This window comes from Solea senegalensis, linkage group LG11, assembly GCF_019176455.1.
Source record: "Solea senegalensis isolate Sse05_10M linkage group LG11, IFAPA_SoseM_1, whole genome shotgun sequence".
NCBI classification, from domain to species: Eukaryota; Metazoa; Chordata; class Actinopteri; order Pleuronectiformes; family Soleidae; genus Solea; species Solea senegalensis.
In genome coordinates, this window is record NC_058031.1 from 7,735,274 (window position 1) to 7,753,896 (window position 18,623).

General features: G+C 41.6%; 1 protein-coding gene and 1 long non-coding RNA gene across 4 annotated transcripts in view; both read left to right on the forward strand.

Moving 5' to 3' along the window:
- LOC122777223 overlaps positions 1–11,258 on the forward strand; it is a 66,013-nt gene extending 54,755 nt beyond the window's left edge. Inside the window, exon 3 of the long non-coding RNA XR_006361300.1 lies at positions 11,005–11,258. This is a non-coding gene — a long non-coding RNA (uncharacterized LOC122777223). The remainder of the gene's footprint in view (positions 1–11,004) is intronic.
- Positions 11,259–11,688: 430 nt separating this feature from the next.
- plxna2 (plexin A2) overlaps positions 11,689–18,623 on the forward strand; it is a 165,654-nt gene continuing 158,719 nt past the window's right edge. Inside the window, exon 1 of one of the 3 annotated variants that reach the window (XM_044038260.1) lies at positions 11,689–11,753. The gene's annotated coding sequence lies outside the window, so the exon portion shown is untranslated. Of the gene's footprint in view, positions 11,754–14,936; positions 15,486–18,623 lie in introns of those variants that run through there. The other 2 variants (XM_044038261.1, XM_044038259.1) reach the window with 2 other exon arrangements.

Here is an 18,623-nt window from a genome sequence, read left to right on the forward strand (position 1 = left end):
TGAACTAGGTGGGTGGTAATGTGAAGGTAGGTAGCCTAAGATAGTATTGTGCGCAGTCTCAACTGTTGAAAGATGGATGCACAAACCCATTGTTGCAAGCACATAAGGATGAAGCCTCTCCCAGCACACAAACCCACCCTCGTTTTTTATATATATATATAGATATAGATATATATAGATATATATATATTTATAAATATATGTATATGTGTATATATGTATATATGTATGTATATATGTATATATATGTATATATATGTATATATATGTATATATGTATATATATATATATATGTATATATATATGTGTGTAAAAGCCAAAAAGCAAATGTCTAAAACAGGTCAGCTATTTCCTGTGCAGTTACCAACCTGAGGACTTCAGGCAGTGCTGCACAAGTCTCCACTATCAACACCACTTGGCTTCGACTGCTCTGGTGGATTTTACTGCAGGAGAGAAAAGAAAAGGGAAGAGGTATTTTACAATAGTCCAATGACCATTTACTCTAAGCTGTATCTTTATGAAACAATTACTTTTAGAATAAAATTGGATTAGGCTTTTCATGCTGTTTTTAGTCTCGAAGCGACCAGAAACTCATTTTTTTTACATTTTGAATATTTTTTTGCTAATTGTGTCCAAAGAGGTTAGGGTTAATGACATAGTCAGGGTTCGGCCCACCCACTGTTATTATCAGGTATGGAAACCTGGTGACCACTAAAGTGTAATTTCTTAAGAGGTGGGGAGGGGGAAAAAACGTAAGGGCAGTTTAAAAGATTGATTAAGGGATCCTGTTTCATGCTGAACAAACCAAAGTGTGAGCCAAGGTCACGGCCAGGGGCCAAAGTAAACTAATATACCTGTCAGCCCACTCTCTCACCCATGAACTCATGCACATTTACGCTCACACAGAGCGGAGAAACCAAAACATCACCGTGTTTTCAGTGTGGCATCATTTCTTATTAAACTCCCGTCTTGTATATACCACCGTGAGGCTGCAACAACATGCTAAGCCAAGTGCTTTAGTAATTATTTATGTGCACTAAATTCACTGTGATTGCCACATATGTCAGTTAAACTGACTAGGTGTGAAATTCCTTGAACATGTGGGACAGTATTTGACTCTTGAGCATGCTTTCAAGCGGTGGTATCATTTGAAATGAAATGTTATAATATAACACACTAATGTAGTGTGTGGCATAGAGTCAAATCTAAGAGGGCACTGAAATATGGGGTATAATGGCCAAGTGTTTACCCTCCAGTTTCTTTCTTTCGTGGTGAAATTGGCTTGATATTTCACCAGGTCAATGCCACTGCTGAACACAGTGGTCTCTAACTGGATTAGCAAATCCAATCTTCTAAAACAAGGATCATGAGATCATGCTTGCTTTGAAAAAGACGCTCGCAACACTTTTAGTGTAATTGCCAGCACAATTATGTAAATGTAAAGGTTCTGCACACATGAGCAGGGCCTGCTCGTATACTAATGCAAAAACTCCTGTGCTAATTTGAAAGCAAGTGGCCTTTCATTTAAGATTTAAAACGCTTGGATATATTGCGTGTCTATATTATAATTGCCTGTAAGTACCTCTCTCCTGGAAATGTTCTGACACAGGATAGTCAGTCACACTCGGGGGCAGACTTTGCCCTCCGTGTCATTTGAACAACACAAATACCTCTAACACACTCAGGGCCACACGCAGTTTTCCTTCCCTTTTGAAATGCATTTGCCTTTGGCCTCTGCTCTTCCCAGCCGGCCACATCTGTGTGAGCAAACACAACAGGCACAACCGCACAGGCTGTGTACGGCACTCGAGAGCCGCTGTTGCTTGGCAACCTTAAAACGCTGAGGTGATTGGGGGAAATGTCTAGCTGCTTGCAGGATGGGCAGGGTAAACGAAAAGGTGGACGGCTTGAGCTGAAGCTGCAGCGTTTCTCTAAAGCGGACCAGTTTCTCCTCTCCGTGCCGTTGTCTTGACATTTTCTCAGCTGCTCTGTAGTTCACGTGGCATTGCAACCTTTGATCGGCGTCAGCCCCCCTCATGTGGAGGATAAAGCAGTAGAAGATGGAGGGATGGATGGATGTCTAGAACAAGTCCCACTCAAGAAGGTGTAAATGTTCTACTTTGAAAGTGTAGTGATGTTTTGGCGCGTTGGTGAGAGAGACAGTGAGTGTGCGTGAAGCTGACACCGTCCTGCTGTATAGCCAAGGGCACGCCATCATAATTGCTGCGGGTGATTCAATTATGATCCAATTCTATCTTCACCACATGGGGCAGGAGGTGCAAAGGGACATTAGGAATGGATAATTTACCTCGCTGTCGAGAGATGTACACTGCTTCTTCGTTTATCTGTGACAAAACACACATGATGTTATGGACCCATTAACTCACTGCGGTAATTCCAAACAAGTCTCATGCTGCAAAAAACAAAAAAAAACAAAAAGGAAAAGTTTATTTCCCCCACTTTCTTCCCCTTCTGTGATGTCTCATTGGGTCACGGCTCCATTAACTCTATACTCTCAGAGGAGAGCTAGCTTCATGCTACATTAGGAATATGGCCTCATGGATTTCACATTAAATGATTTCTTTTTAAGCAAATCACAAGGTTAATACATATTGTTGCTCATACACTCAGAGATTGTGTAACTTTTAGGATGGCTTATGTGTAAAAAATGTGGTTACGTAAGGGAATAATCACTTTTAAAACAACTCATTTAGTTTCAAATCCTTTCATTTGGTCCTTTATCAAGGGGCTGGCTTTAGCCATGTTTCTACAGCACAAACAAGCCGTTCTTTATGTTCCACGTGTTGAAAGAAAAGCTTACTACATACAGCCTATGAAGAAGAACTCCATCCTTTGTGTTGTACCTTGATGCATGTGGAGAAGGGAAGAGTCAACAGAGGAGTCTCCCCAGTAGATGTCGCTAAAACTAACACAGAGGACATTTAAGCAAGTGCAATTTTATCACTTTCAGCAGAACAGTCATGTGTGAACACAGTAATCATCTGTTGTCAATCAGTTGCCTGAAGCTTTCACTCTGGAATCAATCAGCCTTGGGAGGCTTACAGGCAAATCAACACTTCTGCAGGTGGACAGGATGGACTGGCTGCCCGGCAGCTTATTCTGTTCTGTCTCCCTGTGGCGAAATGAGGAGAAATCCAATGCTGCCTTGCTGCAAACTGGCCAGAAGAGATTCTATGACTTAGACTCAGAATAACTACCTGTCACTGCACACACACACACACACATAGGAAGGTTAGTGCAGCTATTCTTCATTACACTGACTTTTTATTCATTTGGACAACCAACAACAGCAAAGCGTCATCCCTAACCCTAACCGTATCCTGTTGGCTCTAAAATCGTAGCCCTAAATCTAGACACTTCCTTAGAAATGAGCTTCTGCTGCATTAGGACCAGGTTTTGGTCTCCATGAGGACTACAGGTCCTGACAAGGTCAGTGTTTATGCCAGAAAAAGTCCTGATAGAACAATACAAGTAGACACACACACCCGCATAATTCACAATCATTGACCTTATCCTTACCCATCTCAGCTAATATTTAACACAGAACATAATTTTATTTAAACAGGGGAAATACAGTTGTCATAGTTCCAATACAAACAATGCAACTGATGTGCTGTAAGGTTTACATGCTCGAACACGTTAAAACTACACTAAAACACTGAACTATATGCTGAAATTACACAACACGCTAAAATGTAAATGCATATATGTCACAACTACAAGCTAAACTACATTACACACAATAACAATTGTCAGAAGATAAATATAAGACATAATCTGTACAATAAAGTATGATCAAACTTGCCATAACTAAACTTGATAATACACTAAAACACAAAATAATCCTTTTTCTAACCTGAACTTTGATTGATTTTGTAGAGATGGATGAACAATTACATGCACATAACACTTACTATATATATACATAAGTATGTATATATATATATATGTGTGTGTGTATATATATATGTGTGTGTGTATATATGTGTGTGTATATATATATATATATGTGTATATATATATATATATATATATATATATATATATACATATATATATATATATATATATATATACACTGTATATAGGTCACCTCAACATGAGACTTACCAATACTTACCAAAATTGAACGGTCTGTCTGCAGTTGACTGGTTCGTTGTATGAAATTTGTCCCCAACTGTGGCCAAAAATAGACACACACACACACACACACACACGCACACAGATAATCCCTTTCCAAAATGAGAAAGCTTGATCTCCCTCCGTGCCTTTGTTATCAGAGCAAAAAATAAATAAATCACAAACGTGTTTATTGGAAACTTGATTCTCGACAAGACACCGAAGAAATCGCCCACCAGTCAGGAGTGAACTGACCAAAGGCACAGTTTCACTGGTTAAAGTGACGTTTTTTTTTTTACAGACCAGTGTTATGAGTTGAAACTGCCTCAACGGGTCGGCGACTTACTGAAACTGTTTGTTCTGGAAAGAAGAATACTGAGATGTTGAATCTGCTCCAACATATTTTTCCAGCTGTTCCGTACAAGGCAGAATCTGACACCAAGTCGTGCCTCAGACGGACCGTGGGTGAATTCACCGCTTTGATTTACACTGCAATTAAAAGGCTAATTAAATGCCCATTCTGTCTGTTTCCTGATAATGGCACTAAATAATACATGTTGTGGGGCTGTGGAGAATAGCTGCGCCCCAATCCAGCTGAAGTAGCGGCCATTGTCTCGCAAGCTGCGGCAGATTCAAGTCCTGTGCCCTTAAAAGAAATAAATAAATACAGACTCTGTAATGTATCGGTGAAAATGCAGATGATAATTATGCACAAGTGTCAACAAAGAAATGACAAAGCACAAAATCAACCACAGAGAAAGAGTGATATGTTTTCCGAGCACCGTACATGTTCGGGAGCGGCAATGCCTCAACTTACTGAGCTCTGCAGGGTTACATTCGTACACATCATTAAAACAAGTATGAATTACATTTCATATTTCCGCAGAGGAACTCATTCAAACTTCATTAGCCTTCAGGGCTCAGAGGTGCATGATGGAAGCAGCCGAATCCAGGTGTGATTTAACATACACTCGTCGGGGCTCAGCCATCATTCACATTGGCACTTGGCTGAGAGGGTAGGGGTGCAGCGCAACATGGTCCCTAAATGTGGGACATTCATCATTTCAGCATAAACCGACGTAGTAAGAAGTATCGCTGCGCGTTCTGAGGACGCTGTTGTCGCACTCGCAGCCTCGTATGGGGTCACGTTGTTAGTTAATGTCGAAAAAAAGCCTTACCGTATAAGATCCTTTTCAAAACGTTCTGTGATGTTTTGGTGTCAGTCCGACACCAAAGACAAAGAGACATTTACGCGGTTGAAATCTGAAATATGAACAAGAGAAAAAGACAAAAATCAGCATTAAACTCAGCATTAACAACTGTCATGTTTGCTTCCATCTTCAGCGAAAGTAAAATGTAAAAAGGCTTTTTCTCCCCCCCTCTTCCAACATCTCCAGGATATATATATATATATATATATATATAACCTGACATTTCCTGTGACCACAAAAATCTTGCGCTGACATGTTTGCCTCACTGGAAAAAAAAAAGAAAAGAGGTGGAGGCAAGAATGAGAATGTGTGTGCTTGTTGTAGACTCCCTGCCATCAGCAGTGTTCGGTGTGCAGCACAGGGGCTCATGCCAGGCCAGGAAACACAAAAATAGTAGCATCACTGAGGATCTTATAGTATAGGGTTTGGCTGGTCATGACTCCCCGGGGAGGACATCTTGATGGGAGCTCAGAGACGTTCTCACTCACACACACACACACACACACAGGCTGAAAAAGAGAGAGAAAAGAAACAGAGACAGGAGAGTGTATGATTAGTTTTCTATACCCTGATGTAGCATGGATTTTTGTGTGTATGTGTATGTGTATGTGTGTGTGTGTGTGTGTGCATTTTTGTTACCCCTAAAGAAAGATATTTAAAGTCAGAGTATCAACATCAATCATATCAACAAGCCTGTATAGATATCTCACATGAAAGTAACTGGAGTAAGATACGGACAAATCACACAGTCTGTGGTGGTCTTTATTTAATAAATTAGTATTTTTAATCGTATTTTCATGGTTACAGTACAGTATGAGAAAGTAAGATATGCAACGATGTAATTATGGATTAAAATAAGCCAGCAAAATGTGCATTAATATTCAACATTTCAGAGTAATTGCATCAGCAGTAAAACACGGGCCGGGATGTAGAACTCAATAAGGCGAACTCAGCAGAACGGTAAATACCAGCAATTATTTAAACTAATTCTGCAAAAGCAGCGTGTGTGGCAGTATAGTGTCAGATAGACCTGTGTGTATGATGCTGTTGTTAGCGTAGCTCATACCTGCACGCGAGCGTGGGAATGGGCTGGACATCATTCCTGAAGACTGGATCACCATTTAACAGCTGGACTTGATATGTGTTGCAGATATCTCTTAATTCACTTTTGCCTAGTCAAAAAGAACATTTCAGATATCCAGAAAGGCATTCTTCCTAGGATAAATGACGTCACTTTTGCCATTCATTTGTATGGCGTTTATCATTATGGATATCTGCAATTCAGTTGCAGATATCCACTATGTGAATTACGGATATCTGCAATTGAATTGTAGATATCTGTAATTCCAGTTAGAGATATCTACAATTTGATTCTGACTAGTCTTAACTCCAGTTCAAGATATCTACATGTTCCTTTACAGTTATCTTAAATTAAGTTTTGACTAGGTGAAATGACGTTGTAGATATCTGTAACTGGAGTTAGGGATAGCCATAATTTAATTGTAGATGTCTATATATGCAATCTATGCTATTGTTTCCTCCTCGGTGACTAAATCAGTTTGAAAGAAACGGAGATGCTCAATCCAAATGCGGAGAATTCGCGTGTGTTTTCTTTGCAGCGTCATGTTGCCGGACAGGTTTTCGAAAGCATGCATGGATTTTGCAGTATTCATCAAATTGCTTACCTGAACGTCTTTTTTATATCAAATTGATGTTGATTTCATTGCATTTGGAGTCGCAGTAAAAATTGCAAACATTCCTGAGCCGTCTTTGGGAGAACACGGAGTGAATTTTAAAGACATTCCTCAGGCTAGATGTACATTTTTAATGTCATTTTTATAGATACTGATAGCCTGGAACTCCTACTGGATACATCTGGTGGTGCTTTATTGGTGAATAATTCATGGTTTAGAAATGAAACTTTAAATGAATGTAATTTGAATTTTAATCTTCGGTGAGGAATGAGTGAAGCATCCAGATGCTATCATAGATGTTGATGGTTGTCTTTTTTTGCCCACAGGAAGATGGCAGTTACAGGAGCAACCTTCACATTATGCAGAAAAACCTCCAACTGTGAAAACATCCGTTACTGTTCATGGGAATATCTCCAATGATTACAGATTATGAAAATAGACCACGGGAATGAAGAGTTTATCATAACACAGATTTGTATTTTCGTTGTTTCGCTCTGTTACTTTATTTGCTAATTGGACACATGAGCATACGAGCCTTTTGAATGTGGGTTTGCAGGAGAAGTTTGCTGAAGACTGACTTTTTCGATAATTCTTTTTTTTCAGCTTGTGGCACTAAGAAGAAAAATAATAGAGTTGATGTCACTTTGTGTTGCTGGCATTTCTCTATTGATAGCTCCAATCCCTCATTTACATTCCATATCTGGGCAAGCCACTGGCTGGGGCCCCACATGAAAGGCCAGGTTGGATTAAGGTATCATTGTGATTGTATGCTTCCTTGTGGACGGGCAGACAGGCAGAAGACCTAAATCCCTGTCTGGAGGAGAGCAGGTCTCAAGCCGATAGTAAGCTCTCATCAGTCTCGCCCTCTGCCTTAAGGTGCTCCCCCCTCTCATACCTAGGAGATCAAGCATGATGCCATGTAATGATGGATATAATTGCTTTGTCCTCTATCTATCGCTTTCCCCTCTGAGGTGGAAGTAACCAGAAGAAACGTGGTGACACGTGAGAAGAGCAAGAGCTCGATAATTTCTGCCTCGCGTCGACGAGCGAAATGCCAGATGGGCTGCAGTCTGACAATATTTTAGTGCATGATGTAATGCACTTCTCTCACCCACATGCTCCCCGCAGTTCAGCACAAGTCATCTGTTTTTATATTGACGCAACATAGTGACTGAATGTGCTGTTCTTTCTGTTTAACAGGACCCACGAGCCCCAAGATCGTATGTCAGTTTTGCTAAGTTTGCTTATTGGGACTGCAAATAGCCAGTATCATACACTGGGTACAGGGCGGTAGAACCTCCTTTGCAGATACTCTGGATAAAGCGATCGTCTTATTTCCTCTCATGAGTGAGAAAGCGCGTTTCCTCGTCGTCACGGAACATATTCATATCCTTCAAAAGCATGAAAGATGAGGATATCCAAGGTCCCTTGTTAGTATGCAAAACATCGCGTCACAATATTTTGTCACCATGTCTCATTTCCAACTGCAAATAGGGAAGGAATGAAAAATGTGCGGGAGATTAGTGCGTTAAACAATTTGGTTCTGCTTAATAGTGACTCCTTTGATTTGGTTCCAGGCCCCTGAGATGAGCATGGATGAGGAATGATTGAGATGCGTGGAGGAGCTCGTTCCTGGTCCACTTCGCCATTATAATAAGAGGTCAGCCCTTGTGGAGTGTGGAAATGTTCCTAATTGAAACAAAATGCTTTATCAAGAGCTGAGGCAATGAGAGACTGAAATAAATATCCTGCAATTTCCTGAAATTCATATTCAGATAAGCATCTTATTTAAGCGGTCCACCGTCTATTGAAAATGCTTTGCATTTTAAGAGGACCGTTGCTAATCTTCTCCTCTTCTAGTTTTTTTTCTGGCCTCCTCTTCCTCGTCTTCACGCTGCCTGGACTAGTTTTGCATCTGTGTGTATGTAAGAGGCTGTTGGCATGCATAGAAGGAGAACAGCAAAACAAATTGGAAGTCTCTACCTTTTTTGTAAGTAAGTTTGGAGTCTGCTTACCTTGCAGTTAAGCGGGAGAGTGAATTACTTTGTGCTCTGGGCACAAAGTACTTAATTGTTTTTCTATATCATCATTATTCATCTTCTCTGACAGCTTAATTGTGGCACTGATGTGTTGAAAGTTGGACCATCGGTGGTTTTTTTTGCCACTTTCTCTCCCCCTCCCTCTGCGTTTGCTCTTTTTAAAGGTGCCATGTTTCCATCCTGATGAAATCGGAGTCCATGATTTGTTGCCACAAGTCCGATTTGTGAGATTACAGCGCGGAGCTGCGGCTCAGGCAGTGCCTCCAAGCAAGGACAAAATAATAATAGTTGTTGTTGTTGTTGTTGTTTTTTAAAATACTACAATGCTTCACACACACAAACACACTGGAGCAGCACATCTCCTGTGACTGCATCGCTGTGGAAATGAATTGTTGTTTTAATTTATTTAATTTTCAAATACAATTGGGCCAAAAATTGGGCAGAATAAAAGGCATAGAACAACATCACAGAAAGCTCTTCCTTATACTCTCACTCTGATCAACACTCAGTTTGTTGTAGACTAAAAGTAGACATGTGTGAAACAGTGTTAGGCTAAATTTTCCCTCACTTGTTAGTGGCATAATGGGCTCCCTGTAGAAATGTGGTTTCTGTTTGCAGGAGCCATAGTGCCTGGAGCCTCTTGAGTGTGTATATGGTAGCTACCCACAATAACAGGTGCATTGTGGGAAGTAAAACAGTGGCGATGGAATTTCATAATGGTCCTAGTTCAAATGTCACTCGCATCAGAGTCACGTGCAGCACACTGTGGTCTCCTCTGCTTACAGCTCTGCAAAGTCAAATTGAGACTATGAAGTGAAATACAACAGCATATATTAAAACTATGCATTGTAATATGTAACATTTATGCGTAAACTCATCTATTATACATTCATGTTGAATGCACGGGCTATGGTGAGCAATGAACTAGTAGAACTAAGATGTTATCTATTTAACAATTTGGTGACTACCGCGTAATACCATGTTATAATGAAAACATGGCCCACAACCTTTATGTTTTTACCCGACTCATTTCACATCATAAATATGTTGTCGTATAACGTCATTCCATATCAAGACCGGCCCCCTCTTCACCACACAAGACACTCATTGGCCCCCCCAGGTTATTTGAGTTTCGCACACCTGTTCTAACATAAACAACTGTCACTATGAGTGACACTCAGTCTTCAACTTCAAAAGTATTATCATCCCAAAGGAAATTGCAATCTCCGGCAGGCAACAAGGCACACAAAGACTCTTCTACCACACTGAACCAGAACTGGAAAAGCACTTTAAAAAGCATAATGGAAGGAAAAAAACATTGTCAATTCACATCAAGTCAAGTGCAGCAGCAATGTATCTGTGGATTATTTTATCAAATCATTGTTTGGTACATTTACGTTTAAATCAATAGATTAACAGGATAAACAATCATTGTGACATAAAAACAGCAGGTTAGAAGCTCTGGTTCTGGACATTTTAAAACAGAAGCCTGGTCGACGGAGAATAAACTCTTTGAAAAGTGGCTTGTCAAGACATTTAGTTTATTGTATTGCCTTACTGGTAGCTGGTGTTGCTGCACCCCTATAACTCTACTCACGACTCTGACCAGTTTTTGTGAATCTGTTTTTTACTGGTCACTGAAAGACTGACATACCAAACTATAGTGTGAAAATGTAAGAATGGATTAAGTAAAACACTAATAAAACTAAGACAGTAACACATAATGTAGCCTATTATCACGTCATGTTTCACAGGATTTATAGTAATAATCTCAACATCCCGCTCCTGAATTATTCTACAAGTAGCCACTAGACTGTGACCTGTGAAAATTGATAATCATGTATTTTGCCCTGGGCACGTTTATTAGGCCCTTTTTTTTTTTATCAAAAATGTTTGCTGTCATTTGTTTTCCTCCACAGTCAGGCTGATTGCTTTCATGGGTGAGAGAAGAGAGGGAATGGAGTTTCAGCAGAGTCGACAGGTTGCCACATTCCCTCGTGATATCTTCAAATATGGCTGGAGGGAGAGAGAATTAAGGGGCCCCTTTGAAACCTTCCAACAAAGTATGAAATCGCTGCGCACGAGCACTTTGATCAGCCAACGGTCAAGCGGCGGCCCTGCAGTCGGCCATCTCTCCACATTACCGTTGGGAGCCTCATCCCCAGCACGGTGCACACCCTTCCACCTGACCACTGTTTGATTTTCTCGCTGAACTGATCTTCCTACAAATAAGCTTTGTGCTTTGCCACAAATTACCTCCATCACTATCTCCCATCACACACGCCTTGCAGCATCACCAGCCACCCTCTTTCGTGTGCACCCGGCTGCCCTGCATGTCCAGAGATAAACAATAGGTACTGCACATCACACAGTCACAATTCCAGCTATTAACCTCTTCACCCACTGTGGGGCTTTGAATCCCTCAAGTTTCTCATCTCACCTCTTCACTAAGGAGCCGCCTCTGTCTGCCAGGCTCGATTCCAAATGTAAAAATAAATACAAAGTGGCCCGTGGCTTAGCAACCTGACAACACCCTAATGACCAATGATGTGCTCTTGATTTCAGATACACCGCGGCCTGAAGGTTACACCACTGAGGACATGGCCTCTCCTGACACGTCTGCCTGCGCCACAGACGACCCAGAGTTTAACTGACGAGAGGCAAATCTGTGAGTTACACACATTAATGAGCGTCTGCTGCAACTGTGCATTAACACAGAGCATCTCAGCTGCTTTTTTCCATTACCATGTTAAAACGTACAGTATATGCAAACCGGCTGATGAAACAGGTTGTTTTTTTTTCATTTTCACCAACTATATAAACACGCCTGAGTAAAAAAAAAGTAATCAAAATGTTTCAAATCGGATTGAATTTGTGAAATTTGGAAATTCGTCACAGTTCAAAGTTCACTTGGCTCGCTTTTATGAGCAAAAAGAAAAGGAAAACGGTCTAATTCTGTGACTTCTGCACAATTACTGCTACTTTACATCGCTACAAAAAATGCAATATAAATTGAATCATCATTTTATAAACCTGTTGTTTTAAAGCCTGCATATGCGACCTATAAAAACACACCCCCAGAATGCCCATATAAGGATTTGTGTTATTATTCCCGCGGCAATTAACCATGGGTGCACCTGCAGCACAGATTCATGCCGCGTGTGCACTAAGGGTTACATAAATATGATAATCTAAGATATTGTTTTCCTATTTAAAACAGTGCACTATTGTTACCCTGACAGAATCTACAACCAGCCTGATTGGTCGTCAAGTGCGACAGGACTGATCATGTTGTTGCATCGTAACCACAGTTCACCTTGCCAAATCGCTCCATCATTGTTTGCTGCACAAAACAGGCCAAACCTCTTTGAGACAGTTCTCTACAATATGCTCTTGCAATGAAGTGAGTTATGTTCCAATCAAACAAATCACGGCTTGTTCAAAACAGGTCTGCTCCACACAGGAGCCTGAGTAATGGATTGAAAAAGTCTGTATTTGATTACCCCTGCCTGCCCGGGTTGACTAAGATCCATTTGAGAGGTAGTGCGGTTGAATACCAATATGGACACCCTCCAGCTATTGACCCTGTCTTTAAGTGGGTGCTGTGCTTTTAGTGTACTCACACTGGTTGTTCCACATCTTCTTCCTCCTGGCAGTTTTGCAATACTTTTGATGGCAGACACTGGCTCCCTTTCCCCTACTCTGCATTATTGATGCATCAGAGAATGTGGATAGCCTACTTTTTGTCATAACCCACCGAGGGAGTGGATGCAAGACGATAAGGGGTTGTGTAACTACTTTAATGTCATTCCATCATTGTAGCCGGCAAGAAAGAAATATCATGTTTTTAGGAGTCTCAAAGAAAGAAGCGCTAAGAAAGCTAAACGTCAACAGCCGGCAGCCTATATTGAGATCACTGATCAAAGATTTATCACTTGTGAATAAAAATGAACATAATGACAGGCAAGTGCTTATTGGGTGCCTTTATATTTGAATAAATACAATGCAGTGGTGTCTGCAGTAACATCAATCTTCATAGACTTCACAGACTTTATAGCAGCATGAAGGAGGAACACTACACAGTCATGAATTTATATGTTCACGTATGCTTCCCACCACAACACCTTAGACACGCAACCAGCACATGCTTACTACAGTATATATAGTTGCCCTCTGATTGACCATGGATGATGAAAAACTAGCATGGGGCAGACCGTGAACAAGTGGAAAGGGAACTTGGCTTGTAACCGGAGGGTTTCCGGTTCGAGTCGCCACCACGTCCAAGGGAGCAAGGTACCAAACCCCCCATTGCTCCCTGGGCGCTGCTCAGTGACTGCCCACTGCTCCCAGTTCAAGGAAGGTTTCTAGGAGAGGATGGGTTAAAAGCAGGGAAGAGTTGACCATCTTGTGTAACAAATATTTATCTTAATTCAGAGAAACTACTGCTGTTGCTAATATTGTGCACATTTTTTTTTGATTTTAGGCACTTTGAGTTGGACCTGGTGTTAAATATGACAAACTAATTTATTTAAATTCATTTTAATGAGAAACAACTGTGACAGCTACTCTGCAGTGCATTTTTTTTTTTGTTTTGGAGCAAAAATATTTTCATTTCAATGTGAAAAACATTTTTGTATAGGCCTTTCATGCATTTGCGCTGTTTTTATTTATTTATTTATTTATTCATTTACAGTATTTATTTAATTGAATGGCCCTGCCATAGTACATTTTAGGGGACGGGGGAGTATCTTCAGCAATGTTTGGTCCCTCTGAGTTGGTGGGTGGTGCAATAAATACATAAATACCCTCACTGACCATTTCTTTAAGGACACAAAATAGCTCATCGGTCAATCACATGGCATGGTGACCTGTCAAACCTCAGATATAGAATGGGGAAGAAAGGTCATTTTGGTGACTTTGAATGTGGTATGGTTGTTGTTGGTGCCAAATGGACTGAGCTGAGTGTTCAAGATACTGCTGATGTGCTTGTATTTTGTAGTGTTTTAAGAGAATGGTCCAAAATATGTGTAAAAAAAGGAGAAAACATCCAGCCAGTGCTAGTTCTCTTGGTGAAAACGTCATGTTGGTGCCAGAGGTCAGTGTAGAATGGTTCAGACGGGTTCAAAAATGATAGAAAGGCAACAGTTCTAGTCGTTCAAATGACCACTTGTTACAACCAAGGGATGAAGGAGACCATTTCTGAACACACAACACAGCAGAAGACCACATCTGGTACACACACAAGAAGTGGCCATGAGTGGTACATACATACACATAGAGATGGATGGAGAAAAGTCTATGTGAGGAGAAGCAGTTCTCAGTTTGTTCTATAGATGGCAGTGTTCTAACAGAAACAGAGAGTTACCTATAGGAGGCACCGACTGGGTACAAAAAATGTGTGCTGGGCAACTCTACAAGAACAAGGGGAAAACATTTTCTTTCTGTGATGGTCTGTCCTCATTCAGTCAGTTTAAGATTTGTATTGATGTTTATTAGGTTTAGTTTGAGCAATTACCAAAAAGTAAATAACTCTAAAATAATGTTAGAAACTTTTTTTATTAGTAGAGGAAATGATCAGACAGCACACGTTTTTTTTTTGAAGTGCGCAGCGTTTGATAAAAACAAATTAAATAAAAATGTAATGGCGGTGTTATACTGACAGTCACATTTTTCCTTCGTGTGTTTATTGTGAAAGTTTTTTTTTCCCCCTTCTGAGCGGAAACGGTTAACATCATAATAAGCCCGAGTGTGAGGGGGCTGGGTTTAAATACGCAGTGTGCCAGCACGAGCAGCAGCAGCAGCAGCGCCGCGCGCACATACACACACTCACACACACATGCGCGCGCGCGCGTACTCCACTCTACTGTACACTGATGGAGCCGCTCATCTGTAGCAGTCCCGGCTCCACAGCTCCGTGACAGAGACACGCTGCGGCTCCGCGCCGACGCTGCCAAACCATTAACCGTCGGACGATGGCAAGCCCCGGCCACAGCTGATCCATAAACCCCGTGCGCACTGCAGATCGCGTCCCGAGGACTTTCAAACTGAAGGAATGCGTCGCTGCACTGACGCGGCGTAGTAAAGTAACAGCGGGAGGTCAACTGGAGACGCTGGAGGCTTTCGCTGCCAAGTTTACGCACTGAATTCGCCGTCACTCGCGGTGTGAGAAGGTTTTTCTCCGTGAATGAATCAACGACGCCGCTGCCGAGACGCGTCTAGTCGAGAGATATTCACGCGCTTTTGGGAAGAAGCTGCGCGTGTGAAATTCTCGAATTCTCCTCGTAGAAGGGAGACTTTGTCCAGACAGAGCGTTTTCGGAGACATTTGAGTCCAGCGCAAAGCCAAGACATCACCAGAGGGGGGGGACTGGATAATCGCGAGATCCGCTTCACGTGTGGAGGTGAGTGAAGCGTGTTTAAGGATTTTCAGTGTCTGTTTGAATTGCACATGCCTGTCACACGCAGACATACAGCCGGCACTGTTCACTGCGGAGGGACATTTTTCATTTTTAGGCTGCAGGCTCTGATATAAAGTCGCTGCCTGCTTGAATATTTCACTGTGGCTTTGCGTGATGACGTGTGATCAGTAAATGTGTGGTTTAATAAGATCTTGATCATCCTCCTGCTCTATTTTCCATCTTTTTTTTTTTTTGGCTCCTTCCTAATGCAGAACAATCTGTTACAATGTGCTCTGCAGAGATGACACTTGAGTGATGCTGATGCGCCGCTTCTGCTCTGTGTCAGTGAAACCTTGTTCCACAGTGTTTAATGAAGTTACTCGACCTGTGCTGTTATGACCTCCACTACTGGACCGTCTGTTGATGTGTTGACCTTGATGCTCCAGCTCGAAATGAAACAATATGTGAAGAATTCAAATATTTTTTTGAAAATAAAATAAATTAGGAGTCATGTTCAGACCGGTAGAAGGTATGTTACAGACCTGGATCTGCATGTGTCACTGCAACAAGTGAACCTGAAATCTGTTGATTATCAATCAGATCTCCTGATTAGTAATAGATATTGAATTACTTCCACAAGGTCACGCCATCTAAATTTCACATACAAGCAGATTTTTTGTTCAAAAATAAAAGAAAAATAGGACAAAATGGACAAATAAACAAAGGAAAAAAATGATAAAAGACAAACAAACAAAAGTGTTATTGCAACTATAGCATCAATTTGGCGCTTGAGATTGGATTCCATTCCAGATTGACTCTAGACCTCATCTGGTCCAGTTCAGCAGATGCACCTACAAATCTTCTTTCTCTGTCAGACGGCCAGCGCTCTGGCAAGCCCCCGTGACAATGACTCTAAAGGAAATAAATGTTGTCTTGAGTAGAAAATTGCTCCACATTTGCATGTAAATAACTTACATCTGCCGTGGCTGATGGGCAGCATTTTAATGCCCTGCTTGTGCAATCAAAACTCGTTCCCTCTCGGTGAAAATCACAGGTTTTGCGCGTCTGAAGCGTGACCCACTAACATCATTATTCTTATATCCATCTCAAAGTGAAACAAGAGTTTGACCCCCAGAACAACCACCAGGGTAGAAGCAGTTTCCTTTGGAGGGACGAATCAGAACTCGGCACTGGTTTGATTATCACACTGATTATACTCACCCTAATTAACTTCAGTCTAATGAAAAAATACTGATAATGATAGTGCGCTGGTATCACTTGACAATCAGTTCCTCTCTCGAGCTATATGACTACTTTATACACTTCTAATAGTTCTGCTTCGGCTCCAATTATTTTTTTCATTCATGAACCCACGTTAATCTCATCTGACTCGAGTCTATTGCTGCTGACACATTTTCTTTGAAGACAAGATCATATGAGACAATTTGTGTTGGGATTTTTTTTTTTCTCCAAAGCTGTTTTTGAGAGTCCTCAATTAATTCTGAAAAGCAATGAATCGCAGTCAAGTTTGTTCTCCTCCTAAATAATGGAGGTTTTGAGCAACGATATTAAGAATTCCGCTCAATTAATCGCTTTCAAGTGATGCGTTTGAAGGGAGCCCTTCGAGAAACAACAACATCACACATTCATCAGATCAATAAGGTTAACCTCGCCGAGCGGGAGAGAGATTTGCTCCGACTGGACAAAGTTTGCTGGAGCTTTGAGGAGAGTGGGTTGTTTCTCTGCTGCTGCCTCTCCACTTCACCTCTCTGCAGGGGGCTGCTGTTTTTTTCACTGGATTCACGGGGAAGCAGTTTGGTCAATGAGGTGTGACCTTAGTTTCTAATGGCGTGATTTGAGTCTTTTAAGCGGAAAAAGGATTCAGATCATGTAGAGCTCCAGTACAACCAATTAAAAAAGAAAGATTTATCTTCCAGAACAGATAAAATCAACATCTATCAGTGTCTGCGACAAACTGTTGATAGGCGCACATGGCTCAAGAGCGTCCTCTGTTGATGAAGAGCAGTGATCTCTGTAAATGACAAGCCCGGTTGATGATCAGACCACAGTGCAAGCATGCGACGTGTCTTCGTCCGTTTCCTGCTGTTGGACAGTTATGATGATGTTGTTGTTTTTTAATTCTTAACGGCATGAGTTGCTCCTAAATGAGATGTTTCTGCTCTTCTATGCGCTGCCGTGTCACCACCAGCGTCCTCTCAGCACAGTGCTCGCTCCCCTCCAGATTCCCCCTTAAGGCAGCCAGACTCACCGCAGTTTAGCTTGAGAGATTTTGACAAGTCGCTCCGCATGTATAGGCAGAATCCTTGACCTATTTCTTAATGAGTGACTACTGCAAATGCGCTCATCGGCTGTGTATTCTGAATGAACAACAGCAGCAACCCCCACCGTCCCAACTGTCTGCGCTTTGCTTACACATGCATGCAAACACATGTAGATAATGGTGCTTTGGTGAGTTCACTGACTCCTTCTCCCACAGATATATTGGTCCTCCTTTCCCTATCTGCTGGAGAGTGCAAATAGTGAGCGAGTGTTTGTTTTAATGCAATTGGCCTCCCGTCTTCCCTCTCTGTGGGCTGTTTATCTGAACCTCTCAACTGTCCAGCTGTCACAACAGAGATCTCAATCCCCTCGACCCACACGCGTTCTGCCCCCGTCGACTTGTTATGTGCATGTTTGTGTCTGGAGGAGGCGTGTGTGTGTGTGTGTGTGTGGCAAGTTCGTATGTGTGAGGATTGACATAAGGGAGATCTGGATCTGTGGTGACACTGATCAAGTGGAGTGCAGCCACGGGGAACATTTAGTCTGAGAAGGACGCGGTGTCAGCGAAAAGCAGCGGATCACGGCCACATCTGTTTTCTATGTTTTCATGCGGGATTATACGTTTATTCCTTGTTTGCTGTCTCTCTCCCTGATAATTGTAAACACAGGTCTTTCTACCTGTAACCTGACTTTTCAAGCTCCACATTCTGCCAAATCGGTCTCTGTAACCGACGTTAGTCCGAACAGAAATGTAAGTTGTCGTTTGTCAACACACTGCTTGAATATCTTAATTCTGGAGCGTGGGAACAGAGAAGGCCTCTATTTGCATTTTGTGACTTTAATACACTGATGCTGGCACTT